Source organism: Arvicanthis niloticus, unplaced genomic scaffold (assembly GCF_011762505.2).
Source record: "Arvicanthis niloticus isolate mArvNil1 unplaced genomic scaffold, mArvNil1.pat.X pat_scaffold_812_arrow_ctg1, whole genome shotgun sequence".
Lineage (NCBI taxonomy): Eukaryota > Metazoa > Chordata > Mammalia > Rodentia > Muridae > Arvicanthis > Arvicanthis niloticus.
Genome location: NW_023046403.1, coordinates 12,657 through 32,207, shown reverse-complemented (window position 1 = coordinate 32,207; position 19,551 = coordinate 12,657). Strand labels below are relative to the sequence as shown.

The 19,551-nt window shown below is 37.4% G+C and overlaps 1 pseudogene across 1 annotated transcript in view; it reads left to right on the top strand.

Annotated features, from left to right (window-relative positions):
* The window catches only part of LOC117702469 (ELKS/Rab6-interacting/CAST family member 1-like), a 40,902-nt pseudogene extending 23,783 nt beyond the window's left edge, over nucleotides 1–17,119 (top strand). The window contains exons 4-9 of the transcript XR_013108337.1: nucleotides 596–764; nucleotides 8,623–8,760; nucleotides 10,693–10,832; nucleotides 11,822–11,962; nucleotides 16,571–16,764; nucleotides 17,035–17,119. The product of XR_013108337.1 is annotated as an ELKS/Rab6-interacting/CAST family member 1-like (transcript). The remainder of the gene's footprint in view (nucleotides 1–595; nucleotides 765–8,622; nucleotides 8,761–10,692; nucleotides 10,833–11,821; nucleotides 11,963–16,570; nucleotides 16,765–17,034) is intronic.
* The last annotated feature ends 2,432 nt before the right edge of the window (nucleotides 17,120–19,551 follow it).

Here is a 19,551-nt window from a genome sequence, read left to right as displayed (position 1 = left end):
GAGTAGTAACAATTTTTTCAGAGCGTAAATATTGACTATTCTATTATTTTTTTCCTTTTTACAGGTATTTTACTGACTTTCATTTGCAAACAGGATAACATTAAGTACCTTATTTGGCAGTTGGTTTAATATGTCATTTTGGTTTATCTCATGTCCTTTTGCTTATGTTCAGCCATCTTAAATGAGTTTACTAAAACACGCTATGTTGGGTATTTATGTTTCAAAAATATTCTTTTTCCTTTCCTGCAATGCGCATTTCATCTTCTGTTTCATATCTACTAAGGGTTTATTTGTCACTTATAATCTGGTTCAGATGTTGGTTCTTTCAACAGTCTTTCTGACTGATAAGCTCTTTGGGAGAAGGCTGCTGACTCTTGTGCACTGCTTCTCTGCTTTTTATTTGATATTTTTTGAATATGGTAAATTTGGAATGCTTAAGTTCTAATCATTTTACTGCTTATTGTAATTATTAAAATAAAGTAATTTAATTTTCCCAAATGCCAGTTTTATTATCTTTAAAATATGGCAACTCTATTCCAAGGAATTCTAGACCTCTCCTTTCTGCCCTGTTCATCATTTGTAAATCTGTTCTCAGGTGGATGCTCTTCGATTGCGTTTGGAAGAAAAGGAGACTATGCTGAATAAAAAAAACCAAACAAATTCAAGATATGGCTGAGGAGAAGGGCACACAAGCTGGAGAGATACACGACCTCAAGGACATGCTGGACGTGAAGGAGCGGAAGGTCAATGTTCTCCAGAAGAAGGTAAGGCAGGTGTTCTGATATGAGCAGGGTGGTCCACTTGTGACATAACCTTATTCTGAGCACTCTGCCGTTCTCCTGTTTAGGTTTTGCAGAGTACTTGGAACTATTGTTGCAGGAGGTAGATTGCTAAAACTGCTCTGCGTGTTCAGTCTTTGATGAGCTCAGCAGTATTTCTTTCAGTAGGATTTCTCATCCTGTTTCTCAAGTCTCTTAGAAATTGACAGACTGTTTGGCCAGCTAACCTACCTCTACTATCTTTAATTGGAATGGAAAAGCATTAATCTTGCACGCGTATCACTGATTTCATTACGTAGGTGACAATTTTGAAGAGTAGAGCCTGCTGCTGTCATAAGCACACAGTGTGCAGGTGCAGACCTGCATGCTGAGCTGCTTCTCTGTCGCCCCACTGCAGTGCTCATTGTGAGGAACTAACACTCAGCAGGAGAAGAATGGCGGGCCTGCCTCTTTGACCAGAAGAATTATTAGGAATAGGTTTCTTTTGGAATAAAAATAAACTACTGACATTTTTCCAGTTTTTGACTTACATATATATCCAAATATATATACTTTTGCCTGTATAAAGGCTATGCAGATATCAGGAAGATACCAAAATAATGTAAATAGGATGAGAATATATATTTGCTTTTCCATGTGTGGGTTGTCTCCAAGGTACAGAGAAGTGAGTAGTGTGGATATGAAGATAGAAAATTTACTAGATTTTTAAAACAATTAGATTAGTGTGCACTAACAAAATTATCAATATTTAGAGTGTTTGCAAGTATTACAATTACAAAAAGTAAATGAGAAGAAATGAATGTAAAGTGAAAACACGAGACACAATCCTCTGCAAATAAAAAGGCTGAATTATCTTCAAGTTCAGAAAAAAAGGTTCTTTGTACTATATGTACTATAGAGAAGGTAACATGTCTATAGCTGTTACCTCAAGGTTCATTTCAACCTAAAGTTCATTTCTGTTGAAATGATAGATTTACAATGGTTGACATTTTCTTAGTTTATTGTTAACTTGCTAACAGTATCCAAGAAAGAAGTAGCCATGAGCAGGGATGGTAGACATTTGAGTTCTCTGGGAAGGTATACTGGGATTGGTATTCTGACACAGTGATTGATGGCTATGGTAGTAGACAGACAGGTTAGCCCCTGGACTGAACTGTCCTGGTTCTCCTGGGCTGCATTGCATACTCCAAGTCTTCCAGATTTTGTGGAATATTGATATGTGAATATCTTACTATAACCCTGTGCTCAGAGAATACAGCAGGCAATAACAGATGGCCAGGGTTCAGGTGTGATTGGTATTGGGCTCCTGCTTACTAGAGTTTTCCCTTAAAGAAGTTTTATGATAGAGTATCTTTAAAACAAATCAGTGACCTTGAAAAAAGGTGAATATTTGGATCTGAGCTACCTTGTTAAATTTGTACAGCTTGCTTGATGCATGCCATTGTCTTCTGGAGATTGTTTGCACACATGTACTAGGGATCCCTTCTGCTTACTTTGATTGCTTGCTTATTTTGCCTTGGGTAGATGAACTGAAATTTCTATTTTAAACAAAAAAAGTACCTTATCAACATTTCCTACACTCTCTAATCAAATAAGTCTCAAAATTTGTGATTGTTTGAATTCATTTGCTGTCTCTCATCTTTTCTTTGGTATTACAGAAAACTCCTTAATTGACAGATAAATTTATTAATGTCTCAAGAATAAGCCTGTGATGGGAATAGGTTAAATAAAGGGCAGTTTTAGATGCCTTGTAGAAATCCTTTGAGGTTTCTATGAAATTAGTAATTTGTGTGTTAATAGTAATAGTGCCATGGCACTACTTTGAAGCTTGGAGGACAGTTCCAGGGATTGAGTTCATTCTTGCCACCTTGTGGCATTTGTAGGTCAAATTTAGGTTGCCAGCCAGGCCTTTGCACAAACACCTCCTTGGTGAACATCTCTCGCTTCCCACTTTATGTTATTGAGTGCGTGTGATGGCAGACTCTTACCTAAGATGTCTTGGATAACATAGCACTTCTTTTCTTTTACTATTATCAATAAAACTATGAGTATCCTGGGTATTTGAAAATGTGACAAAAGTAAAGAAAAAAGATATAAAAATAAGTTTTAAGATTTGATTTTCTTTTTAATTGTGTGTATTGTCTGTGTGTTGAAATCTGAATGTGTAAATGCAGGTGCTAGTGGAGTCTAGAAGACAGTGTAGGGTCCCCTGGAGCTCATATGTTGTGGTTGTGAGCTGTCTTCCATGGACGTTGGTAACTGATCTCAGGTCCTCTGCAAGGGCAGAAAGGGCTCTCAACCTCAGAGCCACTTCCAGCTCCTAAGCTTTGATTTTAAATTGGGAAAATATTGGTCATATCTCTAGTAAATGTTCTTTTTTAATACAGCAGTAAATAACAAACCCATTTCTGCATCTTAGCTTTTGAGAACATGAGCTGTGATAATGCCTTTCCCCTGGTGGACTGTGTTTACTTTAGCCAGTCTCCTTTGGCTTTGGCTCTTTCACTGACTTTGTTAGTGTTATAAATAATAAAATGAAGGTTTCCTTTTGGAGATTAAGCCTAGGTTGTTGATTTAATTATTTAAAAAAATCTGCATTTTTTTCTGTGTAGCTATTAAGGAAACTGAAAGCACTGCTTCATACACATGATAGGCACTGAGCAGTCTCACCGCTGCTGCTGCCTTAAAGGCTTCATCTTCTAGCAATTTTAGTATGATAAGCTATATAAAGTTTTAAAAAGATATTTCTATTATTTTGTATGTATAAATGTTTGACTGCCTCTACGTTTGCACACCACATGCATACATGGTAACTAACTGTGGAGGCCAGAAGAGGGCATTGGATTCCCTGGAACTGCAGTTACAGACAGCTTTGAGTTGCCATGTGGGTGCTGGGAATTGAATCTGGAAAGTATTTGCAAAAAAATGAAGGTCAAGGCCTTTCTGATTGATTGGCTTCATTTTAATAAATTTAATTCTGCTTGAAATAGCTTGTGAAGGTATTGTCAAAGCAATTGCTCAAGTGGTCCCGGTGATTGCAGGAAGTGCTTTGGTATTTCTTTGGTAGAGGAAGTCTTTCCTTGTTGGGGATTAGGGCTTCCAAGGCAGAGTGCTCAGTTTCACTTGACTAGACTTATGTGGGTTTATATCCACTCACAAGTCACTCAGTGAAACATGATAGCTCCTGACAACTGTGCAATGCTGATAAAAACCAAAATAAAGGATGTAAGTAAATCCAAGGCAGTGTATGATTGGTGCGTAGAGTCGGCGAGTTCCTCATAGAGCATTGCATTTAGTTTTAGTTTTCCTCTGATATTAGTTTTTTTTCATTATAAAATAAAAACCAGGTAGAGAGAAGACATCCTTGCATAATATAATATTTTATTTCTAAATCAATAAATGTGATGATTAGAATGGCGTTTTAAGGAATATATTTTCTTAGAGTAACTAATTTAAAAATATTTGTATTTTAATTCACTTGTATTAGACTTTCTCTTTAGAATAAATGCTTGTTCAATAGATTATTACAAAATTTTTCTCAAGCCTAAATTGGATGCATGCTTAAATAGGTACTTACTGAGTTTTGTTTGTAACAGGTAGAGTATACATAAAAAGTCCATGGGGACCAAGGAGGCTTGCCACTAAACCTGACAACTGGAGTTGGATCTCTGGAACCCATATGGTAGAAGGAAAAAACTTAATCTAGCAAGCTGTCTTCTGTCCTCCATAGTTAGACCATGGCATGAGTGTACCCAGATACCTACATAATAAATAAATTAAGTGTAAAAAAATCAACACAGGATTATAAAGTGGTCCACCTTCTACAGCAGTTTGTCTGGATCGGTCCTGTAGTGTGGATATGTTAGACAGATGGATGATTCATGTTCCAGACAGGGCTGCATGAGAGTTACTCATACTACTTGGAACAGTATGCAACTGAAAGTTTCTAACCAACTCTTCCTAGAGTGTGTATTTGGAGTTCAGACTGGCTTTGAACTCATGATCCTCCTGCCTCAGCTTTCTGAAATCCCAGCTATATACTGCCACCATACCTGGCTGAATAGTTGCTTTTCTTCTAGAATATTTTATCTAATATTTTTCCTAATATTTCATTTAATTCCAGGTAACTAGAAATAAAGAGTAGAAAGCAAAACCATGAAAAAGTGGTAGGCTATCATCTTTGTCACTTCTTTAGTCTTCATATTTATTAATAAAAACTACCATCTTTGTATCTCTAAAGCTGCAGAAGAGATTATTCTAATGGTACCACACCACAAAAACCCCCAGTGTACTGATAATGTCTGCCCACCTTTATACCTGCTCCCTAGCCCCCCTTGACCCCTTCCTGGTCCATAATAGCACGTTTTTCTGGCTTCAGGTCCTTAGCACACACATAGGACTTTCAGTTATTTCCCTTGACTTCCACATCCTTTCATTTTCCTAGAAGTCACAGGATCTTGCTCGTCATGGGTGAGTGATAATGTTGTTTACATACCACGTTTCACCTATTGCCTGGCACTTAGGCTGATTCCACACTTGGCTATTGTGAATTTTACAGCAAACTTGGAAGTATCTCTTTTGTGTGCTGATTTCATTTTCTGATTAAATACTCAGAGATGGGAAAATGATATAGTAGTTCTGTCTTTAATGTTTGGAGGAGCTTCTATATTGTATTGTACACTGGGATTATCAACTTATGCTCCTAACAGTGTATAAGGGCTTCACTTCCCTCAAATTCTGTTAACTTAAAAAAAATAAGAACCATTCTAACTGTAGTAAGTTTTTTTTACCTGATAACTAAATGATTTTTTTTAACAATATTGACTATTTCTATTTCTTCTTTCATGTCTTTCAGATTTTCTCATCCTTGAGAGGTTTTCTTTAACTCTTGAGTTTTTGAGATAGCTGAAGTCTTATCTAGGAAATCTGCCTGTGTCAGTATTCTTAAGTGTTCCCTTGGCCTTCCTCTAGCTTCAAATTGAATTTTAGATCTTAAAGTGTCTTGTCCTTGTAGCTGGTGTCTGGCTGGTCTGTGAGTTTTTTTCCCTTCTACTCTTCTCCATCTTTTCCCTGCCATTGCAACCCCAACATGAGATAGGAGAAAAAAACAGGAAAGAAAGTGACATTATCCTCAGACAACTTCCTGCTTTTAGGGATCTCGAGTCCTTGGGGCAAGTTTGATCTTCCGCTGACTGGATATCTAATGTCCTGTTGTTGTTTCTTCTTTGTGCATGACTGTTTAACAAACAGTGACCAACAGCAACAACCCAACAGCTGACCTCTCGGGTCCTAGCATTATAGACCCTCTGAACAATCCCCAGATTTCCAAAGGTCACACAGTTGCAGAAATTATTTGCAGCTGACAAGATCATGCTCCTGCTAGAGCACCAGGCAAATCATGGTCAGCTGCTGTGGACAATCTGAGGCAGCCCCATATCCTCCAACTAGGATTAAAATGAAAACATATTCTTACATTTCTGTTTGTTTGTGGTTTTTTGTTTGTTTTTTAAAGAAACAAAATTCTCAACATCTTTTTTTGGTTTGTTTTGTAAACTAAGATAAGGGTCTAGTGTTAGTCTCCTATATGAGGATATCCACTTTTTTTAAACACCTTTCATTGAGATTGAGACTCAGTTAAAAAAAAATACTTTGATGAGTCCTACTTGTGTTTATCTGGTTCATGTCTGCCCTGCACCCCCAAAATGCCCAGTACCATGTTCCTTTTGTTACAGTGGCCTCAATATTGCCTCCAGTATTGCATTTTTGCTTAGATTTTCTTGGCTACTTAAAGATTATTTTTTGTTTGCTCTTATATAAAGTTTGGTACTTTTTTCTAGTTCTACAAATTTATTCATGCTATGTCACTAACTATTATTATATTGGGCCTAAATCTTTTTTGTCTAGTAGGTTGTTTTGTTTATTTGTTTTAAATAAAATTTGGTGCTCTTTCAACCCTTGGTGCATATAAAATTATTATATCTCATTCCAGTTTTCTTATAGCTTTGAAAATGAGCACTTTGTTCATTTATTTTTGCTCATTTTTTGTCTTATAAATGTGATGATTTACTGTGTTGATAATATTTCTTTATTATTTCTCATTGACCTATCTATTTTTCTAGTAAGAATTCATGCTTAGTTTTGTTTTGTTTTGTTTTCCCAGCCTTGGCTGTCCTGGAACTAGCTCTGGAGACCAGGCTGACCTTGGACTCAGAGAATCCGTGCCATCACTGCCTGTGTTCCCAATGATGGTGTTTACTAACTTCTCTTCTGAGTGTAGGATTCCTTAAGCCTCATCCAAGTGCAATAATCTTGGTTGGTAGTTATTTTCTTGAGGACTGAAATATATCATTCCATGTCCTCCTAGTATGTAGAGTACTTTCTATAAAGACTTTCATTGATTTAATGTATTTGCTTAAATCTTACTTGGTGTATCTGTCGTTTAGAGTAATACTCCTTAGTTTTATGCCTTTAATAATCAACTATAATGATTTATAGTCAATAATTTGTAATAATTTAACTAATAAAAGAGAAGTACAAGTACGAAATCATGAAGAGCAAATGTAAATACCAGATATCTTGCTCATTGATATACCTGAGGGAGAAGAGCTAGAAGCATAGAAATCTTCCTTAATGAAAATAATGGAAAAAAAACACCCAAATCTTGGAGAAAATGGGACAAGTAAGTCCAGAAAGCATTTAGACCTCAAGCACACTGATCATAAATATACTTTGCCACATTTTATATCTGCTTTATTTCCATCTGTGTTAGCCATCATCCATCCATCCATCCAGCCAGCCAGCAGCCATCTTGGTCAAAGAGTCTTGCTTCTCTTGTCTCTTTCTCCCAAAGTGCTGAGATTATAGGTGTGCACTACCATTCTTGGTTTGTCTTAATCTTTAGTTCGTATAATCTCTTACCTAAGCAAATAGAATCCCAGAATTATTTACCAAGTCTGTATGGAAGGTTGCTTAAATTTCATTTCCACAGCCATGAAAATTATTTAAAGTTGACAGCCTATTTCTAGGATTGAAACCTCTATGCATTCCAATCTCTCTGAAATTCAAAGTCTATTCCTCAGTAGGCCAGTAAGTCTATCTTTTGCATAGTTTCAACTTCATAATGGGACACTCCTTCTCTCTTCTCATGTCATGTAGTAAAAGTAGGCCTCTTCATTTTTCTTAGTATTCCTAGTACCTGGCATATTATAGTGAAATTAGTAGTTGTCTACTGACATAGGACTCTGAATGTGTCTAGTCTTGTCTGACTTTGTAAGCCAAGGGCCGGGTCTAGTTAGTGCTAGGAGAGGAAAAATAATTCTTTTGAGTAAATGAATGCATTTAAGTATGTGAGGAGAAATGAACACAGCAAGAAGTTTCATTGAAAATACTTGTTGTTTAGATAAAGGGTGTTTTAAAAATCCAAACACTTAACAGAAGGAGTTTTTCCTTTCTACAAGTGACTTGGTTTTCTGTGATTGCTGTGTTCGTTGTCCTTCAGTTGTTGTACACAGTGGCATCTTAGAAGTAATTCCGTTTCATATGGATCCACTGCAGTCCCTCTCAGCATTTTGACTTCACATTGGAACTTTGTGCCTCAAAACTTACCTAGGGATTTGCCTATCTGTATATATGTTCACAGGGTGTTTGTCTTTTTCTCTGTGGTGGTACAAAATTCTGGCTACAGTAAGGTTTAGCATATAATTTTGAAACAATTAGGTTTAAATTATTTCTACAGAAAACACATACACACATCATAATTTTTTTTTATGTCTTAAATAATTTTTATTGTGCCTATTTCTACCCTTTTTAATGTTTTTTTTCTTAAACGTATATGTATATTTAGATAGAAAATCTTCAGGAACAACTAAGAGATAAAGAGAAGCAGATGAGCAGCTTGAAAGAGCGAGTGAAGTCTCTGCAGGCGGACACGACTAACACGGACACAGCTCTGACAACACTGGAGGAGGCTCTTGCAGATAAAGTAAGTGACCAGCCTGACTCATCCCAGACTTGGTGTTCTGCTTTCTCGTTATCCTAAAATTGACTATAAACTTAGAGGAAATCCTTTCACAGAAGCTTCTTTGCTGCTGATGTGCGAAGTATAAAATGGAAAGACAATCTAATTACTCTTAGATGTTAGCACCAACTTCTAAGCAAGATTGGTCATGCACTTAAAGACCATAGCCACATTTCCTAAAGAGCCAGCATGTGTTCCCTACTTTTATGCTTTCTAAAGGAAATGAAAATTCATTATTTGATTAGCTAGATGTGCAGGATATTTGACATTGATCATCAGGATGTTATTCCAGACCAAGCTCTTCTCTGTTACCTTCCCACCACATGACATATTCATAGATTTTATTTATGAATATTACAACCTTGCTAATTTTCTAGTCTTGGCTTACTCCAAAAATAATTTTAATTTTCGCTTCTATCTACGTCTGAGCATCACATGTGTGCCTTGTGTCCCCAAAGGCCAGAAAGGGATCTCCTGGATTGGAGTTACCGACAGTTGTGAGTTGCCAGGTGGGAACTGGGAATTGAACCTGAGTCCTCTGGAAGAGCAGCCAGCTCTTAACCACTGAGCCATCTCTCTAGCCCCTTGACTTATATTACTTTGTTTTACCTTTATGAGCATACTTGACTTTATAAGGAACGGTTGGATGAAAAAGTGGTGAGAACATATTTTAGAGAATCTCCTTATGGTGTTTTTGTTTGTTTTTTGTTGTTCTTTTTGGAGGAGGTATTGTTTTGTGATGAGGTCTCATGTGGCTTACACTAGCCTCAGGCTTGCTGTGTAACTCAGTGTATTAGCCAGGATTCTGTAGAGGAACAAGTGATAGAATAAATCTATCATTCATCTGTCTGTTTGTCTGTCTGTCTGTCTATCATCCATCTATATAATAAGGTTTTATTAGAATGGCTTACAGGCTGTGGTCCAGCTAGTTTAACAATGAGGGTCTACCAATGGAAAGTTCTAGAATCCTATAGTTATCAGTCCATAATGCTGGAGGTTTGAGCTGGTCTTCAGTAAATGCCAGAATCCTGAAGAAGAAGAAATGGACTTGCTAGTGAGAGTGAGAACAAGTAGGAAAAGAGAGCCAGATGTGCCCAGCCATTTGGGTTTTAGTTAATTCCAGATATAGTCAAGTTGGCAACTAAGACTAGCCCTTATACTCAGGGTAGTCTCTAACTCTTGATCCTCCTATCTCCAGGTCCCAAGTGTTAGGATTAAAAGATTATCACATGATGCTGTACTTTCTTTGAGATATTTAACTGGATTCTTTTTAGAGGCATAGAGAAACATTTGTTAGGTGTTTTGGACTTAGAATGCTTTGATCTGCTTGCTAGAATGAATGCATGTTCTCTGAGTATGTTTAGAAACATTACCCAGAAATATACTTAAATTGCTTTAGCCTTCACGCTTCCTGAGCACCTAAGCAGAAGTTTTAATTTTTCTATCACTTCTCTGTCCTCTTATGTAGGGTCAGTGTATCATAGCTCCCCCTACTTTTGATATATGAGTTACGCGTAATTCCTATTGTTTTGTAGGTAGTCTGTGTCAGTATTATTATAGTGGAGAAATATGTGTTTGTTATACACATACACATAAGTTTCTAGTTACTTAGAAATTGAATTTTAATGGGAATATTTCAAGAGAATGCGTTAGTGCTATCTAATGATATTTACAATGACTGGAAACCGACTCTTGATATTTAAAAATAAACAAAGTTGGAAATTACTGGTAGTAATAGGAAAAATTAGTTCTTTGAAAACTGAATTCTTGAAGTACTTTACCATTGTCTTTTTAATAGATGATAGAAGTGTTGAGTTTGTCAAAAGAAGCAGAGTATGTTATATAATGTAAGTACAAATGGAAGTATTCTTATTTCTCGGTGTACTTTCTTTTTAGGAGCGGACAATTGAACGTTTAAAGGAGCAGCGGGACAGAGATGAGCGAGAGAAGCAAGAGGAGATTGATACCTACAAAAAGATCTTAAAGACTTGAAAGAAAAAGTCAGCCTATTGCAAGGAGACCTCTCAGAGAAGGAGGTTAGGATTACCAAATTAGTCGTTGCATTATGTGTATCTGTTGCCGTCTGCACAGTGCAGACATGCAAAAAAGATTTTCTTAGTATCCTGTGGCAGGAGTTTCAGATGCTCAGGAAGCTGTGAGGGCTACAGAAGATTGGCTCATTTATTTCTTACTCCTTTACTACCTTGTTCTGTATGCTAAGAGTTGGTTTTTATGGGCTCCTGATGCTTATGCAAAGCCTAGAGTGGCTAAAGCCCAGTTACACTTGGAGAAACACTGCTGATAGTAAGAAACGTGACACAAGAGGAGGAAATCTAACCAGAACCACTGTTAGAAACATAACAGCCTATAACTTGGTTCACTTCATGAGTTTTGTTCTTATTTCTGAATAATCCTGTTAGTATCACTTAAGTAGCTACAAAGTTGAATGTTATGTAATAACTAATCCAATAGGTCTGTCTAATAACTGTCGGAAAGTTTGTAGAAGTAAGTTTCTACAAGAATTTCCTGCTAAGAGAGGGGAAACACGCACGTTCAAATCTATGTAGTTCCTAAATTTGGCTACTTATATTCTTAAAGCTCTGTGTCCTTTTATCTTGTGAGAATAAGTACAGAGGGTTAGAATTCTTGTTCTGTTTTTGAGACAAGGCTTCCTGTAATTCAGGCTAGCCTTCAACTTCTGATCCTCCTGCCTCTACCTCCTGAGTTCTGCAGTTACAGGTGTGTTCTGTGCCTGGTTTATGTGTTCCTGGAGATTGAACTAGGACTTGATGCTTGCCAGGCTAACTCTTCACCTGAGTTTCATCCCTAGTCATTTTTAGGACCCTTTATGGTATTGTTCAGTTAGTACTGAGGATCAACCTGATTTTCATTAATATCTGAAAATTTTATAGTTCATGGATACTCTTGAAATGGAAACTTCCAAATACTATGAATATAAGTTTAAAAAATTAAATCCACATTTTATTTCACAGTATTTATTCTAAATATGTCTTGCTTCTTTTAGACTTCTCTCTTGGATCTCAAAGAGCATGCTTCTTCCCTGGCTTCCTCAGGACTAAAAAAGGACTCACGGCTCAAGACCCTAGAAATTGCTCTTGAGCAGAAGAAGGAAGAGTGCCTAAAAATGGAGTCACAGTTGAAAAAGGTTGAAGAAAAAGTTCCCATTATTACTTTTCTTTTCATAAGAACACTGTAGATAGTTCTGAGTGCCTGTTCTCTCTCTCTCTCTCTCTTTTTTTTTAAAGTTAAGGATTTACAGTGACAATACAGAATTTACAGTTATTTTTTATTGTTTCAAGATAGGTTTGGTCTTATGGTTGTGACCAAATACCCAAGATAAACAGTACTAAAGTAGGAAAAGATTTATTTAGAATTATAGTTTGGGAGATTACATTTTATGGTTAGATGATTCCAATGCTTTTAATGTTTAGTGAGGCAGAGCATCCTTGCCACCAGGAAGGCAGATATGAGTGAGGACAAGGTGTTTATTTCAGATTGTGTCCCCAGTGATCTACGTCCTCTACTGAGAGTCTACCTCTCAGTCCACTTCTCAGCAGTGCCGTCACATTGTGGTTTGGGGATTAAATCACAGATTTCAGCCAGAACCTCCTGATGTACTGACTCCTTTCTCAGTCACCCCAGTAATGAACACTGGTAAATCAAGCCTTCAGCACATGGTAGAGGAAGACTTTCATCTCTGGGAGGTGGCTTCTAGAAGGTTCTTGTAGACTGCTCTTTGCTTATCCAGGGCTGTTTCTCTTTTCCTTTGCTCTTACCATGCTGTAGCTTTCAAGCACCCCAATCTAGCCTAGAATTTTGATAGTGCATTAACATCCTGGCTTGTCACTACAGTCATTTTTGAAGTCTGCTATTTTAACAGTTCCATAATACATACTGTACATTTTGATTACTGCCACCGTCTCTCTTGTTTTCCTCTCTTTTACCTGACTCCCAAGTCCTTTACTCACAGTCAATTTTTGTTGTTGTTGTTTTGTTTTTGTAGCACACTGAGTTTAAAGCCAGGTATCTTAGGTTACTTTCAGTTGCTATGATAAACACCTTGACCACAAGCAACATGAGGAGGAAAGGGTTTATTTCATACAGCTTACAGTCCACCATGGAGAGCAATGAGGGCAGGAACTGAGGCAGAGGCTATGGAAGGATGGTTGATCTCCATGGCTTACTATACAGCCCACGACCATCTGCCCAGGGTGTCACTGCCCACATGGGCTCAGCATCACTACATCAAGAATTAGTTAATAAAATTCACAGAATGTAGGCAGTCTAATGGAGGCAATCTCTTAATTGAGATTTCTTCTTCCTAGATGATTTTAACTTGTATCAAGTTGATAAAAACAAACTAGCACACCAGGGCTGTGTGACCATGGCTTGGTATTAATGGAACATGTTGAGCTCATCAGTGCTGATCACGATGTTTGCCACCCATTGAATCTATCAGTAGATCGCACTGTAGCAGGATGGGGTAGGACCACATAGGACCCTCCACAGCTCCCGGTTGACTGTTGACAGCAGGCCCATTTCCTGGAAGCCCGCTGCTGGCAGCTACTTCTGCATGAGATCATGCCCACAAGATAGCATTTTCTAGTTTTTCTTCTCTTCTCCTTCTTTTCCTTCTCTTCCTTCTTCTCTTCTTTTCCCCTCCTCCCTCCCTCTTCTTCTTCCTCTTTTCTTCTTTCTTCTTTTTTGGGGGATTTTCTATACAGGGGTTTCTCTGTGAAGCCTTAGCTGTCCTAGAACTCACTCTTGGACCAGGCTTGCCTCAAACTCACAGAGATCTGTCTGCTTCTGCCTCTTGAGCACTAAGATTTGCCACCACTGCCCAGCAGATTGATCTTATTCTTAATGTTTATTTCTTGTGGATCATCGGCTTCTGAGTTATATTTAACCTTGCACTTCTGTTTAGTTACTGGTCATTCCTCTCCTCTTCCCCAGTCATTCTTCTTTTTCTCTTATTCATTTCTATGGACTATATTATTTTTATTTTACCTTCAAGGTATATTTTGAAGATTTATTATTAGGGCCGGAGGAATGGCTCAGCAGCATGTATTGCTCTTTCAGAGGACTGAGGTTTGATTTCCAACACCCACATCAAGCAGCGTCCAGCTGTTTATAATTTCAGTTGTAGGGATCCAGTGCCGCTGGCCTCCATGGGCACCTACATTCACATGCAGAAACAGACACACACATATATATGATTAAAAACTTTTAAACAGCCGGGCAGTGGTGGCACACGCCTTTAATCCCAGCATTTGGGAGGCAAAGGCAGGCGGATTTCTGAGTTCGAGGCCAGCCTGGTCTACAGAGTGAGTTCCAGGACAGCCAGGGCTACACAGAGAAATCCTGTCTCCAAAAAACAAAAAACAAAAAAACCAAACTTTTAAACAAGTTTTATTATTATTATTAATGTATATGTTTGTGTATCCGTGCATGTGGATGTGGGTGCTTACAGAGTTCAGAAGATGCATATTGGGTTCCCTGGAGCTCTTGTTTTAGACAGTTTTGAGCCAACTGACATGAGTGCTGGAAACTGAATTATGGACCTTTGGAAGAGCAACAAGAGCTTTTAACTATTGAGTCATCTTACATGCTTCTTGTCTGTTTTAAATCAAATAGAAATGATCTTGAGTGTCATCTTATATGCCACTTCTCTGTTTTAAATAGAAATTATCTTGAGTGTATTGTACAGACTCATTTGTTAAGTGATTGAGTTTCTGTCCTATGTCAGTTAAAGGCTGGGTAATTAGCATGTGGTGATGGACAACATAGAACTGCCCATTGTCTTCAGAGAACTAATAGTCTTTGTTAGGGAAAATAGACACATAGCCAGCAAAGTCAAGTAAGTCACATGGTCCAGGGTGCAGAGGAGCTCTCCATTGAATTGACACTTATCTATCAAAGTTAGGATACTCTACCATGTATGGACCCCAGGACACTGGTATTTATACTTTCATATTTGTAGCACAAACAATAGCCATAGTTAAATGTAAATTTACTTCAGTGGCATTGATTAGAAGCTGTTGTTGATATTTGTTTGTCTTTTGTGACTCCCCCTCCCCCAAATCTCTTTGTTTCCTATTTCCTATTCATTAGCATTCCAGGCTGTAGGTGAAGGGAACAAAAGGGAAGAGGGAACAGGCTACAGTAAAGAGGAATTTCACAAAGATAATATAACCTCAATAAAGTCATAGTGACATTTATGTGTGTGTGTGTGTGTGTGTGTGTGTGTGTGTGTAGTGGAGATTCTTTTATTCATTGCTACTTTTGTTTGCATCCTCAGTTTCTCTTTTTCTTCCTCTTGATATATAAATATAATGAACAGTCTGTGAAATAGTCCTATCCTCTTCCTTGCTGTTAGACACACTATATTAAAGAGTCACTGTAGCTTTCTCCTGTCCATGAGAGAATGACCAACAAAGGAATTTCCCTCCTTCTTTAACCACAAAATTAACAAAACAATGTGAAACTAATTTCAGTAGGCTGGAGAACAGTAATCTCTGTTTACTCCCCAAACTTGCATAGTTGTTTCTGATTACATTAAAGGAAAGATAGTAAGCATTGAAGAGAGTAAATTTTCCCCCACTGGGAATGGAACCTTGAATGGACTTGATGAAGCATTCACTCTCAGAAATGTAAATAATACTTTTATGACTTAATTTGTACACATTTTTCTCATATTTTTCTAAAATGTTTTCTGGAGAATTTCTCTACCTCTTTAATATTGTTGAAATATTTAAAGAGATATACTTTTTTGCTTACTCAATAAGAAAAAAATGAATGTTTTCGTCTTTATGTTCTCGTTCAGTACCTTCATTATATACATGTGGTTTTAGACATTTGTGAGAAGGGATATTTCAGGTTGCTCTGAGACATTTGAAGCTTGGTCCTCAGCTGCTGGTACTGTTTTGGCAGGTACAGAAGCTTTTAAGGTGAAGTCTAGATGGCAAAAGTAGATCACAGAACCCCCCCTTCCCCCTTAAGGTTTACCCAGTTTATCCTTGTAACTGAGCTCTCTGCTTCCCGTCCGTCCCCAGCGTGTAACAGGGCATGCTGAGTCCTCTCAGCTCACACTGCCACGGCTGGAGCCCCAGCGCTGGTCCTTCCCCATGATACATCAATGATGAGACTTAGTCCCTTAGGCCCTAACTGCATTTCCTTTTCCTTAGACTGGCCTTGAACTCACAGAGATCCACCTGTCTCTACCTCCAAGTACTGGGATTAAACGTGTGAGCCCAGCCAAGAGTTCTGTTATCTTTACCTAGCTCCATTTTCCCAGTGTCAGGTATATCTGTATGATTCTGAACACTGTAGACTATATGACTTATACATTTGGTAAGGCTACATAAGGAGAAGGAGATGCAGTTAGGGCCTAAGGGACTAAGTATCATCATTGATGTAACAGGAATGAGGTCAGGATTTAGAGCCCTCCAATGCCTTCCTCATTAGTCTCACTATAAAGTATCAGTTGGGTTATGATGATTTTTTTTGCCTCATAATAAATATTCCAAGATAAAATAGCATTTTAAAATTAATCCATTTGTAAACTAAAGTTATTTCTCTCCCTTTATTACTAATATTTTCATCGTGTGATCCATAAGCAAAGAGAAGCCATTAGAAACTGAAGATTAGCCATTTAAATAGTTGATAACACCATTTGATTGAAATATAAATAGTTCTCTGGGTGTGGGTTACCTACTTCCAATGTACAGACATTGAAAACTTTGTTTTTGGGTAGGCACATGAAGCAACATTGGAAGCCAGAGCCAGTCCAGAAATGAGTGACCGAATACAGCAATTGGAGAGAGAGATTGCCAGGTATAAAGATGAATCCAGCAAGGCCCAAACAGAAGTTGACCGTCTCTTGGAAATCTTGAAAGAGGTGGAAAATGAGAAGAATGACAAAGATAAGAAGATAGCTGAGTTGGAAAGGTAAGAAAAGGGGGCTAAGTGGTGCTTGAAACTTCAAGCATGTTTGACAACTTTTGAGGCAATGTTTCCAGTAGTATAGACAGTTGAACTAGGTAATTCGTTGCTTTTTCTACTATATTATCTACTTATTCTTCTAAGTCAGTGTAAAGTCTTTGCTATGGTCCCTAAAAGATAAGAAATAGGGTTAAAGTGAGAAGCTACTACCTGAACATCACTGGCAAGAGAAGATGCTCGTTCGTGAGAGGTCGTTTTCTCCTTGCTGTATTCCAGGGAGTCCAGAGCGGTCCTTGGTGTTATTACTGCTTTGTGTAATGAGTCAGTGGTTCTCAAGCTTAAGAAGTTGTTGAGCTCATAATCTTTTGGGCTGTGAATTTTTAGAATGCATAATTTAGAGCATGGGAAAGCAAATCATATCAGCTTTAAATTAAAAGGGAGATTATGATGCTAATGTAAGAGACTCGTTGGTGAGTCTTACCAGGTTTTATATTTGAAATCTTCACAGTGAGTTTTATTTGAACAGATCCTGCCAGAAATAGCTCTCTTGGAATATTTTTTTGTCTTTTATATTGAAGATCAAGCATATAGTCTTACTGCCTTTTCCTTTTCTATGGTCTACTTAACATCATCTCACAAAGACACACAAACACCTTTTCCAGTAGAACTCCATAGTCACCAGATTCTTCTAGATACCTGGAAGTCACTAATTCATAGAGATTTTGAAAAATGATGTTTTAGGAATAATTCATTTTCTTAAAAGCTAGAAAGTTTCTGACAGCATCTTTAAACTATTTACTAAAGTTTAAATTTTGGGAGTTAGAAGTAAGCTTGATATTTTCTTTTCAAGTAACTATTTTTTTCTATTCCACATCAGTAGACTTTGATTCCTTCAGTGAACCAAAAATGCAAATATAGGGTTTCTCATTTCTTTTTTTTTTTTTTAAATTTATTTATTACATATAAGTACACTGTAGCTGTCTTCAGACACCCATATGAGGGCATCAGATCTCATTATGGATGGTTGTGAGCCACCGTGTGGTTGCTGGGATTTGAACTCATGACCTCAGGAAGAGCAGTCAGTTTTCTTAACCACTGAGCCATCTCACCAGCCCGAGTTTCTCATCTATACATTTTGGGTTGATGTTAACTACATATTTTATAGTTCTTGATGATTTATTTAATTTTATGTGTACCAGTGTTTGGTTTTCATGTATTTATGTGCACTGTGTGTGTGTGCCTAGTGCCATTGGAGGTCAAAAGAGGTGGTTGGATCCCCTAGAACTGGAGTTAGAAATGATTGTTAGCCACCATGTAGAGTCCAGGAATCCAACCTGGGTGTTCTGGGAGAGCAGCTATTGCTTTTATCCACTGAGCCTTAGCTCCAGCCACTTTGATAAAATTCTTTTAATCAATATTCTAAGAATATAGATTGTGTGCCTTTTCATTCATGTTGATCTTTGCACGTCTCCCTTTCCACAGCATGTTTGTGTATACACACTTACTTACATACCTTTTGAGGAGCCTGAAATCATTAGTATTGCATTTGTATTAAGGTATGATAATTTTGAAGAATGTTATCCTACCGTTTCAACAAAGAAATTTCTGGATAATATCCCTTTCTTGTTTGATTTGTTAAATTGAAATACCTTCATTTGAAGTAATTACTTTCTGTTGTATGGAGCTAGCTTTAAAAATGATTCATTTTTAGCTTAATTCTGTTTTTATTTTTTTATTTTGTTTTTGCAAGATGGACATGTTGTGAAGGAGAATAAGAAGTAGGGCTAAGTTAAACACAAAAGATTGAAAACTAGGAACACCATGTGAGAGGGAATGTGTGAGGTGTTTGTCTGTACTTAGTGTTTTTTCCAGTGCCATTCATTTCTCTGCATTCATGATTTCCCTTTTCTTTACAGCCGAGTAATATTCTATTGTATGTATCTACCACATTTTCTTTACCCATCAATCAGCTGATGGGCATCTAGGTTAATTTCATTTCCTAGCTATTGGGAATATAGCTGCAATGAACAAGGGTGTGCAAGTATCTTTATAGTAGGTCGTAAAGTCCTAGGAGTGGGATGGATGGGTCTCAGGGTAGTTTTAAATGATCTGCTTCTTCAGGAATTTAATTTTTATATGTTGAATTTCATTGTATAATTAATTAGGTGTGTCCATTCTCTGGTCATACAACTTTGTAATATTGTTTGAAGGCCACAGAATTTTTCTTACAAACAGCCACCACCATGACCATGACCGTGACCGTGACCGTGACCACTACTACCACATACTCTAAAAACTCCTAGTAACAAAATCCCAGCCCAGTTGCTCTTGTCCTCTTTGGTCAGAACACTTATTTGAAAGCTTTTCATCTCAACGGGATTTGTCTGCTTGAATTTAACCAAGTATCTTGAGCAGAAGTGGCTTTGTTCTGTATCACAGTTTGCTGAAAAACTAAGGTAGATTTTAATTTCCTTTTATTTTTGGATCCGATTTTTATAAACTGAGCAGGGCTTGTTTTTGGAGTTGGTCTATATGCTGTCTCTGAGATAGCTGGGATTATTTCTTAGTCTTTGTTCCCAGATTTAGTGCTGGAGTGTGTGTCTGTCTGTTGTTTCTGACTGAAGTTTGTTTCTTGTGTTGCCCTTTTACTGTTCCCTGTATGTTTTTCTTTGTTTTGTTTTATCCTGGTCTTGTTCTTCTAGGGTTTATGTATTTTAATGTTATATTGTGCATGTTCTCTCTGTATCATTACCATTCTCAGAAAGCCAGTCTCTTACAGATAATACTGCCATC